Below are 6,080 nucleotides of genomic sequence, written 5' to 3'. Positions count from 1 at the left end.
CTTGTCAGTACCTCTTGCCCTTTGTCAGCATATGTACACTCATTGCTGTTTGATTATGTAGCATCACTGTAAATGGTCGCTTCTTTATCATCCCTTTGCTTGAAATTATAATATCTATATTTACTCTTAGATAAATGTAGAATTAACACAATAGTTATGAAGTTTTGGATTGCTCATGTATGTACATGTTGTCATGTACTCCCTCCATATCGAATTAATTGTTGATCAATTGGATGTTTTTAGAACTTAATAGTGCTAGATACAGCTGTTGGCGTTCTGGGAACGGGGGTCCCCAGACTTGCCTGCATGCGGCCCATGGCATGGCGGGGCTAGCAGGTCTGTTCGGCCCATCTTCATCAACGAGGTATTCAAGACCCTCGAGGGGCCAAGCCTCGCGAGGCGGACGATGCAAGACCTCCTCAGGAGCGGCCTCGCCAGGCAGGCTCGCGAGGGGCGGAGAGATCAAGGAAAGGCAAACCTCGCGAGGTCCTCGTGACGTGAGCCATGACGATCGAGACCAGGCGGGCGCCAGCGCGTGCAGCGTCCTTGTTTCCTCTTTGGTGCCAAGGGGGCAAGCGCAGGCGCGGAGTACCGAGGCATGAAGCAAAGGTTTCCATATCGGTGCAACGAGACCATGACCAGCAGGACGGCAAGACGGATGTCACCATGGAGCCCAAGACGACATCACCACCAGAGCCTTTTGCAGGCGAAGACCACTTTTGTCAGGATAAGCTGTACTAGCTGTCCCCTTTCAAATTGGCCGTTGTTGGCTCCCTTCCCGCTCGATATTTGGGGAGAGGACCAGGGCCTATATAAGTAGGACTAGCCACCACAGTAGAGACACAAAAAAAAGAGCACAAGAACACCTCAACCTCACGAGGCTGTTCTTCCCCTTGTACTGTTCATCATCATCCCAAGAGGCAATCCACCACCACCACACTGGAGTAGGGTATTACACCACAATGGTGGCCCGCCAGTATAAATCTTGTGTCTTTGTCTCGTGAGTTGGTTGAGTTCGTCCGCGAGATCTTAGAGAGCTAGGGCGTGGATCTATAGGCAGAAAACCTTCGCGCGCACCCCAGTGTTCGAACCTTGAGGGTTTTGCCGGAACCCGTGATCCGACATTTGGCGCGCAAGGTAGGGGTGCGCCAGAGTCTCTACCCCGCCAATCGACCCGCCGACGCTCTGCGGCCCCGATGTCCGGCGACCAAAGGGCCGACTCCGACCGCTGGGCAGCCTGGCCAACCTGGGCGGCGCCACCTGCCCATGAAGACCTCAACCCCGCACTCCAGGCGGCGCGAGAACTGCCTAACGCTGTGGGGCATGGGCGGCGCGGCCTGGCGTCATCCCCCCTCACTCCATGACAAGCGCGAGCCGCTGCAAGGGCCGCAAGTCACGCCGCGGCAATGACACCACACACCCGGTGGCAGCAGGCGAACATGCGGGCCACGCTCACGGTGGCGCGGGAGTTGCTGCGGTGCCGGCTGATGGAGAGCGGCCGCGACACACTACTGGAACGTGTTGCTGAGCTGCTGGATGCGGCAGCATTAGGAGCGCCGCCTTTTCTGCTATCTTCTTCCTTCCCGGGCCGCTACTGGACCTCACGACGGGCCTGGCCGCAACCACGCGCCCTCGGGTGCGCCTGGGGGCTTCATCGACACTAGGATGGCCGGCGGCACCAGGCGCCCCATTGCCCACACGCCGCCTCCGACGAGCATGGGCATGAGCATTGCCCCCATGGCCCCAGCGAGGTGTTGCACTATCATCCTCAGGACGCCGCGCTGGGCTGGGCGACGTGGAGCATGGGGCACTACGGTGAGGTGTTTGGGGTGACAGCCCCGGAATCCTATGTGCCCCGCATGATGGACCAGGGGTACACGCCGGAGAACGACCCAGGCTCGTTCCTCGGGCCAGGATGGGAGGAGGAGGCGTTAGGAGCTGAAGCCTTCTAGGAGCCGCCAGAGAGCCCCACCGGTCGTGTCGTCGACGACAGATACAAGGTACCATTAATCCCTCAGGGGCAAGCTTATGATACCCATGAGTCACAGATGAACCAAGTCATGGCGCCAAACGATGGTTCCGGCAGGGCAATGCCCGCCCCGACAGGAGAGACCCGCTGGGGGCTGCGTGGATGGTGCCAGGAGCAAGGCCCCTCCCCATGTCGCACGGAGCAAGGCAACGCCCGGAGGTAGGCCCTCTGCCTGGGTGGCGACGGCGACCTTTCCCCCGGCAGAGGACACGTGGTCGCTGAGGGCGCCACTGGCGTCCCCTCTGCCCTCGTTGGGCCGTCCTGGTTTCTGGTCGTCCTAGCGGTGGTAGGGGGTGGCGCAAGGCGGGGCCCTCGTTAGGCGATACGAAGTAAGGCTCGTGCCTGTGAAGATCGGCGCCCATGACACTCTCACGTAATAATGAGTGGGGCTGTACACGCCCCGGAGCCTCAGGAGAGCCGCCCTCGGGCCTCGGGGGCTCCCTCCCACGCCCAGTGGCAGCACTTAGCTCCGCGCTGGTGAGAAGACGTCAAAGACTAGACTAGGCGCCGGACGCGGCCATTTGCTTTGGATATCTTTTCTGTAACCCTGCCTTCTAGATTTGGATTTAAGTTGAAGTTGAATTTTATTTGATGCACGCGGGGGGAATGCCTTTTCTCGTTCGAGCTATTTCTCATAGTCTCATTCTTTCCTTATCTCGGAGTTCGCGCCAGTCACTCCCCCCTCGCGGGCCCCTCGCGAGCCGGGCTGGGCATGAAGCACACGAGCCACGCACGCGCCAAGCCATGGCAGGCGCTTGCTTATCTCGCGGCCCCCTCGGGCGTGTCGACAAACTCATTAGGAGCTCCTCAAAAACCCGCAATCTCTCGGGCCGGTTTTGGGCTCGTCCAAGCTAAGGTAAACCGCAACAACAACCTTGCCCCGGCATGCGCAAGCTCTTGAAGACGCGTACTCAATTTAGCACAGAAGGATAAAGGCTGTGATTGTTTACATGAGGGGCTCCCCCTCTCAAAATGCTCTTACAGTCTTCCAGGGGCACACCCAAGTTTTTACAGGATAAACGACAGGGGAACGAGGAATCAGCCGGATATGTCGCTCGCCGCGTCTCCCATATCTTCTTCTGATGCACCGCTGGCGTCGCCGTCGCCGTCATGGGCGTGACCTCCACCTTCACCGGCACCGGCGTCGCCATCATCAACCACGATGCCTTCGTCTGCCACGACCACTACCCCGACGTCTTTAGAAGTGAAGGCCCTGACTAGCGCATCCACATTGTCCTCAACCCATCACGCCAGATCGCCCCAGATGGCTTCCGGTACGGGAGCAATGGCGGTGTCAAAATTGAAGTTGGGGTCAATGTTCCTGAGGTGGCTGAAGACGCAAGAGAACGTGCGCCCGAGCAGACTGTGACTCCTCTCCTCAACAACTTGGCGAGCCCTCTCGGAACAGTTCTGCAGGCGTGTCACCACATCCCTAAAGAAACGGAGGTGGCTAGCGTAGTCGTTTGCATGGGGATGAGGAGCATTCTCATCGCAGACATGGCCCAGGGCAATGTTGGCCCTGTTCCTGAGGTCCTCGAGCATCGGGGCGTGCACACGCTCCAACGTCCGGCGCTCAAGCACTTCGTCCCTGTTCTGCCATGTGACAGACTCAGCGTCGGTGACCCGCTGCCAAAGAGAGAGCAGCTCAGCATAGGATGAAACCAGCTCAGCCTGCGCTGAGGCCAGGGCTGATGCGGTGGCCTCCTCGCGCCGCCCCACCTCGACCAGCCGGGACTTGAGGGCAGCAGTCCTACCAGCGGCCCCAGCTTCCACGAGCTTCAGCTTCAGGTTGTGCCTGCTCTCTAGATTCGCGCGAGCCTCGGCCACACGGCGACCGACCTCCAACTGGGCCCTGACCTCGCGCGCGCCAACATTGTCCTCCGCCTGAGCAACCTAGCGCTCCCTCGTCTCTAGCCATTCGAGTTCAGGGCTGTGCTCCACGGCTTCCAGCGCCAGCACCTCCTCACACTTCTGGATCTCTTCCTCCTCAGGGGCGACCCCCTCAACGATGCAAGAGCAGCCCTGCGCGCCTCCACCTGCTGATCCAAGACAGCGCTCCAGGCTTGGAGCTCCCATGCACGTTTCTCCGCGGCCTCGCGACGGCGGTCGGCTTCCCGAGCCTCCTCCAGAGCTCGGAAGCAGGCCTCACGGGAGGCCGCAAGGGAAGCCTCGGCCTTCCCGTTGTCCAGCTCGCGCTAGTGGCGCCCAAGGTTGATGGCCACCTTCAGCTTGCGCCACTCCTCCACCAGCCGAAGACCCTCGGCCTCGAGGCATGCGTTGACACCCGCGAGTTCTTCACCAAGTCGGCTCATCACGCCCATCGCCTCCCGGAAGAGCTCATGACGAACGACGGTCCGCTCACACTTGAACTCCAACGCACGGCCCACCTCGTCCTCTGCCACGGGGGCTGCAGGCGGGATGTGGAGCGGAGCACCCCCTCTCAGCTGGGGGCTGTGGGCTGGTGCCGCTCAAGGTGCCAGCCCGACCTCACGAGGAGCCCCGTCCAGTCGGGGCCCACTGCTTGAGGAGGAGCTTAAGACCGAAGCCAACTAGCTGGTGTCCATGACTAGAGGAGGAGTCCGAGGAACTCCTGCCAAGATCCAAGCCAGGTTGTGGAGGAAGGTCGACGGAGCCGCAGATTCAAAACGCCATCAAGGCGAGCTCGGCCCCTTGACCGGCTCGGCTCCGGGCGTGGCATGCAGGCTCGGGATGCTCAAGGCCGACGGGGGGGCCGAAGAAGGTGGGGGGTGCTTCTCGGGGGACTCAACAGTCCTCGCAGAAGGGGTCCTGAAGAGCCAGCGTCGGGGAGGAAAGCAACAATCAAGAAATCACGAGGTGCAGTACTTACTCATTGACGGCGATGTACTCTCGTCGCTTCAACGGCCTGAAGATACCACTCCCGCTCAGAGATCCTTTCCTCTTGTGGAGCTCCTCGAAGTCCACGCAAAGCCGACTGAAGCGCTGCATGTGGCGGCCAGTGCGGGGTACAGCCAGAGAACTGCTCAAGAGAACAACTTCAGGGGTGCCTAGCTGCGGAGAATAGTCGGGCACCGTCTCACCGCGACTTCCCGAGGCCTCCGGAGTTTTGTCCTCAGGAGCCGCGTGCTGCATCATCTCAGCGACCGACGTACCAGAAGCACGGGATCCTGAGGACGAAGCCCCAGGAGCCCCAGGCGGCGTCCGCACATCAGCACTCGTGCCGCCAGCCTCTGGCAGTGCTCGTCCCCCTGCACCCACATTTGGGATGAGCTTGGCGACAGCGACGGAGAGGGGAACCATGCTGACAGGGTTCTCCCGGGACCCCACCAGGCCATCCGAATGCAGCCCCCAATCGCCAAAGGGAGGCATGCTCCCTGCGAATTCAGCCTTCTTCTTGCAGCAGTACAGCAGACAGTTCTTCCCAGGCAAGTCGTCCGGCGAAGGGACACCTGTCAGGACCTTGAGCACCGTTTGCTGCGTCCCAAGCGGGAGCCCGGACTCCTGAAACCTCATATGGTCCTGACTGCTGAGCAAGGTCCACATCGGGCGAGAATGGCGCTAAAGCGGAGCAACCCGGCGCTTGATGAACTCCTTCACCACCATCAGTGTGGTCACGCCGCGGTCCTTCAGCATCCTTAGCTTGAGCCAGATGGGGACAAGACGGGGGCTCGTGAGCCTCTCGTGGCCCCAGCCGGAGTGGGAAACGACAAGCGCTGACGGGGCATGGAGCAGAGGGCTGAGCACACCAGTGTCGACAAATACCCATTGTGTCCGAAACTCGCTCGTGGAGGGAGGAAGCTCGAAGTCGATCCCCGCGCCTGCCCTCGCGGCCACAGCCTGGAAGCTCACACACCCCGAGCTTTGCCGGGGATCAGTCAGATGCAATGAGAAGAAATGGCAGAGAAGGGCCACAGAAGGAGCAATGCCCACCATGGCTTCGCACACGAAGGTGAAGACGACAAGGAGAGTCACGGATTGGGGGTCAAGATGCAGCATATGGATCTGGTAATGTTCAAGCACCGCGTTGAAGAAGGCGGAGAAAGGGGGAATCAGGCCTGCCCAAAGGGCGTCG

Source organism: Triticum urartu, chromosome 5, assembly GCF_003073215.2.
Source record: "Triticum urartu cultivar G1812 chromosome 5, Tu2.1, whole genome shotgun sequence".
Lineage (NCBI taxonomy): Eukaryota > Viridiplantae > Streptophyta > Magnoliopsida > Poales > Poaceae > Triticum > Triticum urartu.
This window is presented reverse-complemented; position numbering follows the sequence as displayed.